Source organism: Megascapheus bottae, chromosome 25 (genome assembly GCF_031878675.1).
Source record: "Megascapheus bottae isolate mThoBot1 chromosome 25, mThoBot2.hap1, whole genome shotgun sequence".
NCBI lineage: Eukaryota > Metazoa > Chordata > Mammalia > Rodentia > Geomyidae > Megascapheus > Megascapheus bottae.
The window spans coordinates 9860728-9875978 of NC_143533.1; the positions used below are offsets into that span (position 1 = coordinate 9860728).

The window sequence follows — 15251 nt, forward strand, 5'->3', positions numbered from 1 at the left end:
GGCTTGCACTCAGGGTTTAGGCACTGTCCTTGAGCTTTCTCAAGGCTAGCACTGTACCACTTGGGCTTTTTCTGTGTGTGTGGTACCAAGGAATCATACCCAGGGCTTCATGCATATGAGGCAAGCACTCTACCACTAGCCCTTGTTAACATGTTTTGGAAATGTCTCTTAGGATCTGGCCTACAATATTACCTGGATTAGAAAGTTTGGCTGAAGGGACCCAGCATTATGAGGTGAAAGGCTTTCTGTTTTCCTGGTGTTTAAATATAAGCTGTAAGAACAAAATGTTTCTCATTAAGATACCACTGATGTTTCTCTCCATTAATTCCATCTTCTTTCAAAGCTAATGAGTGTGTATAATGATTCCACATCAAAGACTCCTTTTAATGGTTTAGAAGATGTGAATTTTATTAGAACAAAGCACAATTCACAGCCCACAACAAAGCAATTTGTTCGTTATTTCTGAGCTGATTTATGAATGAAATGGGTTGGCGTCTCAGTATGTGTTCTACTTGTCTGTTTCAACAAGTCTTTCACCTATCTTTGCTTTTTTCTCTCACTTGCCATTTCTACTTAGTTACTTAGCTTTATAATTACCTACTTTCTCCACTACTCATTCTCATTAGACCAGAAGCTCTTTGTAGGCAGGCATAAAAATGTATTCAGTGCCTTGCACAGAGCTTGCTTGATGATAGGCATTCAACAAAGATCTGTTAAGTGGAGCTTAATGCTACCTACTCAGGAGGCTAAGATCTGAGGATCACAGTTCAAAGCCAGCCCTGCCAAGAAAGTCTGTGTGAGATTCTTATGTCCAATTAACTAGCAAAAAGCCAGAAGTAAAGCTGTGGTTCAAGTGGTAAGAGTTCCAGGCATGAGTGAAAAAGCTAAAGGACAGTGCCCAGGCCCTAAATTCAAGCTTCAGGACCAGCTGTTTCTCTCTTACACACACAGAATCTGTTAATGAATAACAAAGCTTTATATCTATATAGTGATTTAAACTTACCAAGTATTTTCCTATGTAGTTTGATTCTCATGATACTCTTGAATTTTCCAGTTTCTCTGGTTAGGACCTCCTAGATGTGGTGTGAGAGTGTAGAATATGAATTGGAGAGGAGGGAGGTTGATTGCTATGCCTAAGAGGAGGAAGAGGTGGCTGACTGGTGTGGTTGAGTGTGTGCTGGTTAGAGGACTATCAGAAGCCTCAGCATCCTGAGGCCTTGGCCTTGAGATGCCTCAATCACTTTTTCCATGGGAGGAGAATGATGCTGATATGGCCCCAGCAGATGTTGTTTGAAATCTGAAAGTGTTTTGGGAAAGGATAGTCAGGGTTTACTTATTGATGTTAACTATATACAGTACTTGTATGAAGTCGAGCTTAAAATTGTATTAACTTCTTTATATCTAGCCCTAAGTACAGAAAGCAAAGGAGAGGGGCAAAAAAAAAAAAATGGGGATTGGCTGGGCATTGGTGGCTCACACCTGTAATCCTAGCTACGTAAGGAGACTGAGATATGAAGATTACAGCTCAAACCCAGCCTGGGCAGGAAAATCCGACACTCCAATTAGCCACCAGGAAATTGGAAATGGAGTTGTGGCTCAAAGCAGTAGAACTCTAGTCTTGAGAAAAAAAAGATCAGGGATAGCGCCTGGGCCTTGAGTTCAAACCCTATGATGTAAAATAAAATAAAATAAAATAAAAGGAATCTGTTAATTGAACTCAGAGCCTGGGCACTGTCCCTGAGCTTTTTGACTAAAGGCTAGCAATGGACTGGCACCTGGCTTGTTAACTAGCTTTTCTATGTATGTTGTACCAAGGAACCAAACTCAGGTCTTTGTGCATGCTAGGCAAGCACTCTACCACTAGGGCAAGCTCCAGGTCCTGTTTTTAACTAGCTTTTAAACAAAGTTGTACCCCATCCATTATGTATCTCAGGCTACCCCCAAACCCAAGATGGTCTTGTTTTGGATCCTGGGATTGCAAATGTGAACCAATGCACCCCGTTTATGAGTGGCATAGATAATTGCATTATCAAGTTAAGAAGGGGGCTGAGATGAAGCTCAGTGGCAAAGGGCTTGCCTAGCCAGTGCAAAAAAGTACCAAGAAAGACAAAGATGAAGCACAAGAGGAAGAGGAGGAGGAGTTGTTGTTAAAAGGGATGGAAATATGGCTTAGTGGTAGAGTGCTTGCCTAGGATGCATGAAACCTGGGTCGATTCCTCAGTACCACATAAGCAGAAAATGCCAGTAGTAGTGCTGGGCCTCAAGAGGTAGAACACTAGCCTTGAGCAAAAGCAGCTCAGGGAGTGCTCAGGCTCTTAGTTCAAGCCCTAGAACTGGCAAAAAAAAAAAAAAAAAAAGTTAAAAGGAAGTCTAGCACTGGTGGCAGACACCTGTAACCCTAGCTACTCAGGAGGCTGAGATCTGAGGATCTCCTTTTGAGGCCAGCGCAGGCTGGAAAGTTGATGAGTTTGTCATCTCCAATTAACCACCAGAAAAACAAAAGTGGAGCTGTGGCTCAAAGTGGCACAGCACTAGCCTTGATATAAAATATAAAAGCTCAGGGACAGCGCCCAGCCCCTGGGTTTAAGCCCTAGGGCCAGATACTCCCCTCATAATATATATACATATATATATATATATATATTAAAAGGTGCTGGTGGCTCATGCCTGTAACTGTAGCTACTCAGGAGGCTGATAACTAAAGATGATGGTTTGAAGCCAACCTAGGCAGGAAAGTCTGTGAAAGTCTCTTATCTCTAATTAACCACTAAGAACCATAAGTAGAGCTGTGGCTCAAGTGAAGAGTGTTAGCTATGAGTAGAAAAAGCAAATGACAATGCCTAGACCCTGAATTAAAGCTTTAATACTGGAACATGTGCAGACACACATACAAAAAAAAAAAAGAAAAAAAGAATTAAGGTCCAGAGAGGTCAACCTGGTTGAGGCTCCATAATTTTCTTAATCCCTAAACTCTCTCACATACAGCCCACACATAGATACAATTTAACTATGGGCAAGTGTTCTTTGGCCTATATCCATATATATGTATATATACATACATTTATATGTATCTGTATTTACATTAGGGATATTCCCATGGTTTGTACATGTGTGTCTCCTGTGCCTCTGGAGGGGCAGGCACTATCTCCATGTTCTGTCCCCATATTTCGGGTCATTTATACATACATCGGTGCTCAGTAGAATATTCTGATGAAGGGTATCCTGAAGGTGGGTAGTAAAAACACCTAGCGTGGTCCTAATTACAATTTATCCATCATCTGCGCCTCTATTAGGTACGGGGAGAACACAATTGTGACCAAGCCAGTCCAGGTCCTCGGCTTCCGGGGGAGGGGGAGGGGGTAGGGGTGGGGGGTGGGTGGGGGGAGGGTGGGAGTGAGTTTTCCTGTAAGAGGTAGGCCAGGGTCACGGAGAAGGACGTCTATCAATCACCCCAAGGGCAATTTGCTTCCGCAGAAAAGAAAACCGGAGAAATCACAGGTCGCCGCGTTGAACCAACACCACGGGCGAGAGAAGGAAGTAGGTCAAGTGACCAAAAAAAAACAAACCAAACCGTGGTGGTGGGATTGAACTTGACGAGCCGCGGAGCTGAGGACCGGCTGTGCGGGGAGATAAAGGCGCGCTGCGGAGATAAAGGGGTGTAGACACCCCGCCTTCTCCACGCCGCCCGGCTCTCCCGTGAGTCCCGCGAATCCCCCGGGGCTGGGGGCGGGGGGGGGGGGGGAAATGAGGTTTTCCTCGCGGACCACGAGGAAAACCGGGCGCCCCGGCTTGCTTTCCCTCCCCCTTCCCCCTCCCCCCCAGCCCTTTGTGAACGCCCCCCGATTGTGCCTCGTCGGCAGTGTCCGCTCCCCGGACTCCCCGAGGGCTCAAAGGTGAGGGCTGCGCGGGGTCGGGGTGTCCCTAGAGCCCCGGATGGTTCTCCACCGCCACCCAGTCCCCCCGGGACTCGTACCCCATGCCCCCCGGAATTCGTACCCTCGACCCCCTTCCTCGGCACGCCCTCCCTTTCCCACCCGCCTCCCGCGCCGGGTCTGGGGGCGGGGCGAGGGCTCCGGACTGCGCGAGAGTTGTGCCCAAATCCCGCGAGACCCGCCTGGGCCGCGGCCGCCGCGGCCTCTTACGTCTCTCCCTTTGACAAGTCGCCGCCGCTGCAGCAAAAAATAAAGGACGCGGCCGCCGCCGCCGCCACCGCCACCGGGGCTCGGGCTCGGGTTTGCCGGACCCGCACCCCATCCTCCGCCAGCTCCGGAACGTCGTATGGTAAGGGCCTCTTCGTTGGCCCTTTTGGCCGCCGGTGCGTGCGCTCGGCCGGCTGGGCCAGGCCGACCCGGGCCGTTCCCGGGCCGCCTGCGGCCGGACGGGGGTTGCCGGGGTCCGGGTGGGCGGAAGGCCTGAGGGAGCGCTCCCCGCGCGGTGCCGACCCCCGCCGCCCCCCGGCTCCCCCAGGCCTCCCGCCGCCCCGGGCTCCTCGGAAGCCTCGATGGAAGCCGAGGAGACCCGCCCCTCGGGTCCGCGGGGCCGGATGGACATCTCTCTCAGCCTCGCCGGGGTCTCCCCTCAGCTCTTCATCCGCTAACGAGCGCCCCTCCCTCAGCCGGGGAGGGGGGGCGGTTCGGGGCGCGGCTCGACTCTCGGGGGTGGGGGTGGGGGGCAGCGCGGTGACCCCAGTGTCCCCCGTTGCTGACTGACTTTTTTTTCCCTTCCTCTTGAGGGGTGGAGGTTGGGACGACGTCTTCCTCTTCCTTCGCCTCTGTGTTTGGGGTGGGGTCTATGTGTATGTGGGGTGGGGGCGGGCAGCAGCTTCATCATCTGGTAAACCTTTTTCTCCCACTCTCCCGCTCGATGTCATCATTTTATCCAGGCTTTGCTAAAAGCCCCTGGGAGGAAGGCGACATGGCCGCAGTGTGTAGGGCTTCAGGGTGAGATGAGGGTGGGGACGACGGTGACAGGAGCTTGTCCCAGGGAACAGCAGTGATGGGTGACGGGCTCCTGGGAGACACGAGGACCGAAGCCCGGGACTCCCTCTCCCAGGAGGTTATGTAAAAAGACACCGCATCTCTCTAAGGCTGTGAAGATACAGGGGCAGGATTTTTGCCTCAAGTGTAAAAACAAATGACTGTACTTTGAAGCTGTAATCACATAGGAATAATAAATTGGAGTGACTTAACCCAACCCCAGAGATGGCATTTCAGTGTTAATATTTTGGTGTCTTTCCCCACGGGGCGCACGCTTCCCCCCCACCCCCAGGTGGGTGGAAGGCCAGAGGGAGCGCTCCCCATGCGGTGCCGATTCCCGTCTCCGTGGGGCGGCACCCCCAGGTAGAACTGGGTTCATCCGTGTATGAAACTTTTCATTTTGCGGGGGGCGGGGGCGGAGGAATCATTTCGTAGATTTGTTTAGTTTTTTTAAGAATTTTTTGTAGTTGTCCAAAAGGGTTTCATTTTATACGCGTTCAAAAAGGATTTGTTTTATCTGATCATTTCTTTGACCTGTTGGGTTGAAACAGGCTTCTAACCTGTTTGTTTTTATAGGCGGGATCACCTATCGACCTTCTTTCAGAATCAAAAAACGATCGTTAGCCAAATGGTTTTAAGTCAAACATAATAGGGGCCGGGTGTATATGTTGGTACTGGGGCTTGCCTTTTCCTTGAACTCAGGACCGGGGTGCTGTCCCTTAGCTTCCCCGTACCTCTCAACCCAAGGCTAGTTCTCTACCACATGAGCCACAGCTCTACTGCTGGCTTTTTTTAGTGGTTAATTGGGATTTTTTTCATGGACACTGTGAGACACTATCCTCAGATCTCAGTCTCTTGAGTAACTGGGATTCCAGGCATGAGCCACCCGTGCCCCGCAGGACTTTTTCTATTTGGATCTATATTAGATTAAAAGTACAGTTGTGCTTTTGTGGGTGTTCCAAAAGGGGCAGTGTTTATAAACAGCAAAGAAATGTATTAGTAAACCTGTAGGAAGAAACCTATTTCCTTCAAGGTTTTATAAAACTGATTCCCACTGGTTATTTTTAGATCAAAATTATGTGACATTGTTTTATAGTGTTTGTTATGTGCCTATCCTCTGTGTTGTGCCTTTTGTGTTTCTTTTTCTTCTCTTTTCTTTTTTTTGGCTGGTCTTGGGGCTTGAACCCTGGGCCTGGACATTGTCCCTGAGCTCTTCAGCTCAAGGCTAATGCTCTGCCACTTGAGCTGGAGCACCACCATTGATGATGTGTTTCTGAAGCAAAGGTGTTCATATAAGCAAAAGTATCTTAGGTGCCTATGTTACACATATATGCACACACATATACACATAGGTATTCTGCATCTGCACACATTTGTATAATCTTGAAGGTAAATTAAAATGTGTTAAGTTATTTTCAAAATACACTGACATATTTCTCCCAAATTACGTGACAGGATTGTATGGCAGAACAAGTTATCTCAGAAGGTTAAAAATCTGGAGGTCTAAAAAAATAGGATAGATTGTCATCTGTCTAGGGTTGTCATTGGAATGGGTTGAATGGCCTATGAGGGCCTCGTGTAATTCTAAACTATGAATTTTGTTTCACCTAAGGTTCTTATCACTTCACTTCTTAAATTTTCAGTCATGCTATGTGCATACGACACTGACTCATTGATTTGCTAGTCTTGTATTTCACTCCCAATCCAAACATGCTAGTGGTGAATGGAGGAAAAAAAGCAAATGTAAATACATCAATTAGCTCATTATTAGAGGCATATCAGGAAAATCCCATTTGTTGAAAGGACTTTTAGATAATATGCTGTTGATTAGGCTGGATTGCACATAATCGATAGTAAAACAATTTTAGTGTCCTAAACATTTTTTCCTCCAAAAAATAAGAATTGAACAATTCCTTAATATTTTTAAAGAATTTATTTTTACATCATATTTCTAATAACATGTTTAACAAACAATTCCTTAATATTTTAACTGGATAAACAGTGAAAAGTCTGACTTTATTGGACAACTGATTTTTATCATTCAGATGTTTAGAACTTAAATGACAATAGTAATAACTGTGGTTTGGAATGTAGGAAAAAGTTTGTTTGAAGAAACAAACTTGTGAAACAAAAAAATTAATTTTAGGCGGAAGCTACAAGATCTCTTTAAGTTTAAGGACAATTATGGTAGATAGATAGTTGCAGGCCAGACTGAGCTAGTTAGTGAGATGCTGTCTTGAAACACAAGTTAAGACCTTGAAGTTTTATGATTGAACAACTATAGAAGTTATTATTTATTACAATTCAAAGTTTAGCTTAATGGACATGTGAAATAGATACATGTGTTGTTATGGGCATTATTATTATGGATAATAATAATATTTTGAAAACAAAATGTTGGCTAAGTAATTTAAAACTGCTAGCAAATTCAGAGAGAGCGAGTGTGTGTATATGTGTGTGTGTGTGCATGTGTACATGTGCGTGTGCACTGATACTGAGGTTTGAACTCAGGATCTTAGTCAGGGCTAAGATTTGCTACCACTTGAGTCCTGATGGAATCTTGCAGGTTTCCCCCCCCCCAGGCTAGCTTTAAACTACAATCCTCTAGGGCGGGCCGGCTTTCGTTCGTTCTATTTTTCGTTATTTTTTTCGTGTTGGGACTGGGGTTTGAACTCAGGACATTGGGATCTTATTCAGGGCTAAGTTTCTCTACCACATGAGCCACAATAAAGCCTGTAAGACTTTTTCTCTGGACTGGCTTTAGACCACAATCATGTATCTAGGGTAGCATTTTTTATTCCTTTCATTGATGTAAGGATGCACAGAATAATTTGCTTAGTAGGAGCCAGATGTGACTTTTGTGATTTTAGTTTGTTTTGCTGTTAACTTGCCTTCTGAATTAATGGGAGTATTAACTTACAGATGGGATCCCTAAGCAAAGAAAGGTGACAGTTCAATCATGACAACTTGTTAGAGTTTCTTTATTTTAATTTTTTTTTTCCTGGTCTTGGGGCCTGGACTCTGGGCCTGGGCACTGTCCTGAGCGTTTGTGTTCAAGGTTAGAGCTCTACCACTTCAGTCAGTAGCTCAATAGCTGTACTTGCTGCAGCTTTTTGTGGTTAATTGGAGATGAAACTCATGAATTTTTCTGCCTGAGCTGTTTTTGAACTGCAATCCTCAGATCTCAGCCTCCTGAGTAGCTAGAATTATAGATGTGTCACCAGCAACCAATTTAATATATTAAAAAATATTAGACTTACAAAAAAGTTGCAAAAATATGTACAGTGTTCTTATGTACTCTTCATTCAGCATTTCCTAATGCTTATCTTTCAGGTAGATTTCTGTAACTAGAATTGATGGGTCAAAGGGTAACATAGATGATCAAATTTCCCATTTATGTTTATTGCATTTCTACCAAGAACATACGAGATACCTGTTATTTTTTTCCCACAGCTTTGTTAACATGCTTTTTAATTTATGTGTGTGTGTGTGCGCGCGCGCGCGTGCGAGTGAGCAAGCGAGCGAGCGAGAGAGAGAGATAGGTGATTTTATTTTATTTATTTTTTTTGCCAGTCCTGGGCTTAAGCTCAGGGCCTGAGCACTGTCCTTGGATTTTTCTCAAGGCTAGGCCTCTACCACTTAAGCCTCAGCACCACTTCCAGCTTTTTTGTATGTATGTGGTACCAAGGAATCGAACCTGGGTCTTTGTGCATGCTAGGCAAGCACTTTAACCAGTAGGCCAAACTCCCGGCCCGAGATAGGTGATTTTAAAATGTGCTCTGTAGTAATTCTAGTCAGAACATTGTGAAAGGGCCTGTGGTTGGTAGATTCTTAGAGCTTGAATATAAAATACATTATCTACTAATATTGCTTTGATACATAAAGGTTATTGATTGAAATACAATTTCTAGCCTACTCTAGATTGTTCATTTGAAACATTCTGCGTTTAATAGAGGTATTGCATTGATTAATAATGCCTGTGCTCTGAAACACTTGTGAAGTTTCACAATGGATATCAATTTTGTTTTGTTTTGCCAGTCCTGGGGCTTTAACTCAGGGCCTGAGCACTGTCTTTGGGCTTTCTCAAGGCTAGAGCTCTAACACTTGAGCCACAACACCGTTTTCGGCTTTTTCTATGTATATGTGGTACCAAGGAATCAAACCTGGGTCTTCATGCATGCTAGGCAAGCACTCGACCACTAGGCCAAACTCCTAGCCCTGGATATTAAATTTTAAGGTGTTATTTTGTCTAGAATTTACTTATAATTTAGTAGTTATTAGTTTTCATCACAGGTTCATAATTTTAAACAGCATATACAATACATACTGATACCTGGATATAGTAATTATTTGAACAATAATTGCATGGCTCCATAAGGAAAAGAGTGCCAGTCTTTTTTTTTTTTTTTTTTTGCCAGTCCTGGGGCTTGAATTCAGGGCCTGAGTACTGATCTTGGGTTTTTTCAAGGCTAGAATTCTACCACTTGAGCCACAGCACCACTTTCAGCTTTTTCTATGTATGTAGTACCAAAGAATCCAACCTGGGTCTTCATCTTGCATGCTAGGCAAGCAAAGAGTACTAGTCTTAATGTGAAACTTGAGTGTTTAAAGCTCTAGATTAGCACAATCCTTTCAGCTTTTAATGGTGTCAAGAAACTAAGAGACCACTACGTAAAAATATCCCCATCCTACATAGTAACAACTTCTGTCAGCAAGCCTGGAAGGTTAGGTTCTTTTCTAGAAAGAGCACTGTTCCAGATGCTAGGAACACATTAATTAAAAATTTGCACTGAGATAGAGTGCTTGATCCAGCTTGTTTTAGGCCCCATGTTCAGTCCCATCACTCAAACAAAAAACAACCCAAAAACTTGCACTTGAGGAGCTTATATTCTAGTAGTTTTTGGATGAACTAATATTCCCAGGGAAACAAGATATAGAGTGCTGGTTATGAATGGAACTATTATAGATCTGGTTTAGTTGTAAAAGTAAAATCACCTTTGGCATTTCATAAATCTCAGATACTGCTTGATTTTATTGGTGACAATAAGAAGTCCATGAAAAGTAGTAGATGATAACTTCTGTTGTTCATTACTCCTTGGTTTCATTTGCCTGGTTTTGATTTGAAGTTTATTGTGTGACTTTTAAGTTGTGTTTTAGATATATATATATATATGTATATATATAATTTATTATTATTATTATTTTTGCCCGTCCTGGGGCTTGAACTTAGGGTCTGGGCACTGTCCTTGGACACTTTTTGCTCAAGCCTAGTGTTCGGCCATTTCTGGCTTTTTCTGTATATGTGGTTCCGGAGATTAGAACCCAGGGCTTCATGCATGCTAGGCCAGCATGCTATCACTAGGCCACGTTCCCGGCCCTGTCATATGTTTTAATATACCGATACATGATCCTTTGCCTCATTTGTTACTGTTTTGTGTGTGCATGTGTGTGTGGGGGGGTAAGTGTACCTAAAAAATCTATAATACAATACAGCATTGTTATCTAGAATCTTATTTTCTTTCTTTCTTTTTTTTTAATTTGGTCGGTCATGGGGCTTGAACTCTGGGCTATCTCTGAGCCCTTCAGCCCAAGGCTGGCACTCTACCATTTTGAACCGTAGTGCAACTTTCTGGTGGCTAATTAGAGATAAGAGTCTCACAGACTGCATGGGCTGGCTTTAAATTGTTATCCTCAGATTTCAGCCTCCTGAGTAGCTAGGATTACAGGTGTGAGCCACCTGCATCTAGCCTCTAAGTATTTATTTTGAGGAACTATTTGAATTCTCCCTTGAATCTATTGTATTTCACTTAGTATATTTGTATATACTTGTATCCAACTTTGCTATGGTTAATAGTGCTGTAATGAACATGTTTAACCCTTATATTTCTAATCTGTTATTTCATCATCTAGCCTTATTATCCTGGTATAAATTACCATCATCTCTTGCTTGGGTAATTAGAAGTCTCTTAACTGGTTTTCCTGCTTTCTCACTTGATCTCTTAATAGGCTGTTTTGTACTTCACGTCTACAATGTGTATCTTTATCTGTTCGTTCGTTCTTTCTTTCTATCTGTCTACCTACCTACCTACCTACCTACCTATTTTCACACAGGATCTTACTATGCCGTCCGGAATGGCTTTGAATTTGTGAACTTCCAGGTTCACAGTCATCCTGATTTTGCTATCTCAGCTTCTCAAGTAACTGGAACTGTAGCTTTCTACCATGATGAATGATTATCTCCAACTCTTTCTTCTTTTAAATGAAAGCGCTGTTGGTAGAGGTGTGGGAAGCAAAGCCTAGAAATGGGCAGCCTTGTGTTGGACATGTTGGCTCAAGTCTATAATCCTAGCTGTTTGAGTGGTGGAGATAAAAGGATCAAGGTTCAAGGCCAGCTTGGCATATAAGTTTATGAAACTCCCACTGCACACCTGTCATCCCCAGTGACATGGGGAAGTCCAAGTAGGAGGATTGCAGCCCAGGTTGACCTATCAAAAATAACACAAATGGGGCTGGAGGCATGGCTGAAATGATAGAGCCTATGCCTAGCAAAGATTAAGATGTTGATTGAGTTCAAAGGTCAGTATTACTTCTGTTCTCTCTACCTGGGAGGGCAGACAAAATGTTTTGTTTTGTTTTTCTTGGTGAGCTAAAGTGGTATCCTGTATCAGGAACATTAATGTGGGTGTGTGGGAATTCTCAGTGACAGTGAGGCAGAATTTTAGTGATACATATTGATTTACTTCTCCAAACATGTTGCTAGTTCTGTTTTGCTAAGAAGAAGAACAGATATTAGAAAAGAGCTGATTGTGAGAATCAGATGTTACTATAGGAAAGTGAATGTTGGTGAATCTTTTTGCTTTGGAATATCAGGATTTTCTTGGTAGATCATAAAACTCAACACTAATAAGCAAAATTAAGCAAACTATTGAGTGCAAACAAGTTCTAGAAAATACCTTATATTCATTTATAGCTTTTTGGTTTATAAAATAATTTTGAAAAAGAATTTTTTTTTGTTGTGCCTGTACTGAGGTTTGAAGTTAGGCCTTGAGCTCTCATTTGGCTTTTTTCTGCTCAAGGCTGGCATTCTACCACTTTACCTCTGATATTTTTGCTGGATAATTGGAGATAAGTGTCTTAAATTTGTGTTCCTTGGGCTTGCTTTGAACCTTGATCCTCATTTTCTTCATCAGTTTTTGTAACACTCTGATATATACAGGCAGGTATTCTCCTGCTAAACTTACAGAGAAGAAAGAAGTTGCTGCTGGAGGAATAAGTCCTTGAATAACCTCATCCTCTAGTTACTTTTTAAAATGATGTTCTTTTGGAAAACTGCCAGAGTGTCAGTGGTGGACTTCTGTATTGTATTGTTTTGCATGCTTGATCTTTTAAATAAATGATTGAAAGCAGAAGGTACTTGGCATGATGCATTAGCCAAGATAGTCTAGTATAATTGGAATGTTCTTTAAAAATGTTTGTTTTTACTGGGAATTGACCAGGGCCTCTAATGCATTCTGGAAAAGCATTCTACCACTGAGCTGCATCTTCCAGATTTAAGCCTGGGTATTTTAAAAGACATGTAATTTAGATTTAAGCTATAGTTCTAACAGGAAACTGGTTAGATCTTTCAGACTAGTCTTTTTTTTTTAATTTTTAAATTTTTATTTATTTATTTGCCAGTCCTGGGCTTGAGCTCAGGGCCTGAGTTGCTGTCCTTGGGCTTTCTCAAGGCTAGAGTTCCACCACTTGAGTCTCAGCACCACTTCTGGCTTTTTTCTATGTATGTGGCACCAAGGAATGGAATTGGGGTCTTCGTGCATGCTAGGCAAGCACTCTACTACTAGGCCAAACTCCCGGCCATAGTTTTTTATTTTTTATTAGTGAGAATCAATTTTGGTTATATGTTTTAATATGTGATGAGGTTAGGACTTTTTTTTTTGGTTGGTCCTGGGGCTTGAACTCTGGGCCTGGGTGCTGTCCCTGAGCTCTTCACCTCAAGGCTAGTGTTCTACCACTTGGAGTCACAGCACCACTTGGCACTTGACTCTAGCAGAGTCTCAGGAACCTTGATGCCCTGGCTGGTGTTGAATGGTGATCCTCAGAACGCAGTGTACAGTAGCTAGGATTATAGGTGTGAGCCTCTAGTGCCCAATTTGAGGTTGGGACTTATACTTTTCTGAAAGTTTAAAAAAAAAATCTAGTAACATTTGAAAGGTTGAATATAATGTATAGAAGGAGCAAAATACTTTTAAAGTTTTGTTTTTTTTTCCTCATGTTCCTTTTGAAAATGGTTGGAATTGCTCTGGTTAATTTAAATTGCTGCTGTGTTTTGCTGGCTCATTACTGTAATTCTAGCTACTCAGGAGGCTGAGATCTGAGATTCCTGAACACCATCCCTGAGCTCAAGCCCCATGGCTGACATACATGCAAGCATGCATACGTACATACAGATTGCTCTGAGATATTAAAGACATTTTCAAAATTGTTTAAGGTATGATATCTAAAGGAATAAAGTCAGATACAACATCACAAAATTACTGAACTTTAAAGTAATTAATGATTGGCAAAGTGTGACCTGTTTTCCAGCATTTTAAGGACTTTGCTGAATATTTTATACTTTCAAACTTACTTAAGATGTCCTTCAGATCTCTGTGTTATTTTTTTTTCTTTCATGAGTCTCTGTACTACTTCTTTATTCCCGTCCTCTTTGTCTTGTCTGCCATCTGTTGGCTTAGCTCCTTATTTCAGAGTAGGCAGGCAGGAAAGTTGTTTTTTTTTTTGTTTGTTGTTTTGTTTTTAGCTGCTGTTACCTTTTATTGAATACCCACAATGGGCTAGGTACTCACAACAACCCTATGAGGTAGGTGGTATTTACTCCATCCATTTTACAAATGGAGAAATTGAGGCACAAAAGATTAAACATGCTAGAGCAAGAATTTGAACCCAGATATGTCTCCTTCTTAACTAGACCTACCTTTTCAAAGGGGAATTTCTTAGATTAACATGACATTTTTTTGAAGCCATTTGAAATTATGTGACCCTGTTTTGTAGAAGCCCTCTGTTTCTGCTGCCCAGAATCAGTTGAGCCAGAGAATGGTGAATGTCAAATGAACAATCTAAGAAATGTTAGAACTCTGTAGCCCTTAGAGCTTATATGAAAGTAGCTGGGGAAAGAAGGAAGCAGTGCTTCAGATCTCCAACCCTGCTTCCCAATAGCTCTGGAAAAGGTTTTTGTAAACAAGATAAAGTAGTCCTGTTTGTTGTTCAGTGAGCTGGAGGGCTTATGCTCTGCTGCTGCCGCTGATAAATTCCAGAAGTAGCAGAGGCCCATAGAACTCTAAAGTGTAACGATGACTATGCAGTATTGTCTGCAAGTTCTTTTTCTGTGACTTTTATTTAATGAAAAAAAAATAAATCATATTCAAACACTTTTCCTGTTAAGAGACTTGTAAAAATAGGGGTAACTAGGATAATTTAGCATGTACATTGCTAATGAAATAATTCTTCGTTGTCCTCTTCCTCTTCTTCTTCTTCTTTTTTTTTTTTTAAACCAGTCCTGGGTCTTGAACTCAGAGCCTGGCCACTGTCCTTGAGCTTTCTCAAGGATAGCACTCTACTCTTGAGCCACAGCATTGCTTCGGCTTTTTCTGTGTATGTGGGACCGAGGAATCTAACCAAGAGCTTCATGAATGCTAAGCAAGCACTCTACCACTAGGCCATGTTCCTAGCCACTGCTAATGAAATTCTCATTAAATGATTTCCTTCCTTTTTCTTTTTTTTTTTTTTTTTTTTGCCAGTTCTGGGCTTAAGCTCAGGGCCAGAGGACTGTCCTTGGATTTTTCTCAAGGCTAGAACTCTACCACTTGAGCCTCAGCACCACTTCTGGCCTTTTCTAAGTATGTGGTACCAAGGAATCAAACCTGGGTCTTCGTGCATGTTAGGCAAGCACTCTACCACTGGGCCATACTCCAGGCCTCCTTCCTTTTTCTTTTTTGCAGTCCTGGATAGAACCCAGAATCTCAGATATGCCAATGCTAGGCAAGTGCTCTGCCATCAAATTTCACTCCCAGCCCCACAAATTTTTTTTGTTACTTTCTACAAATATATTTTTTTCATATATTTTTTATTGTAATTAAAAGAAGGGTTACATTATATTTGCCAGATAGGAGGTGCAATTCATATACCACAAATATAATTTTATCTTAATAAATTTATAATCATTTATGCCTGACTTGGATTTCTGTGTTAGGGATATGTAGAAATTATATGCAGTCCTAG

The 15251-nt window shown here is 42.4% G+C and overlaps 1 protein-coding gene across 11 annotated transcripts in view; it reads left to right on the forward strand.

Moving 5' to 3' along the window:
* Positions 1–15251, forward strand: part of Herc1 (HECT and RLD domain containing E3 ubiquitin protein ligase family member 1) — a 183000-nt gene that overhangs the window by 9747 nt on the left and 158002 nt on the right. For 7 of the 11 annotated variants that reach the window (XM_090358226.1, XM_090358215.1, XM_090358224.1 and 4 more), the window contains exon 1: positions 4147–4281. The exons of 1 other annotated variant lie outside the window; for it this stretch is intronic. The gene's annotated coding sequence lies outside the window, so the exon portion shown is untranslated. Of the gene's footprint in view, positions 1–3407; positions 3538–4146; positions 4282–15251 lie in introns of those variants that run through there. 3 more of the 11 variants (XM_090358220.1, XM_090358225.1, XM_090358217.1) reach the window with 2 other exon arrangements.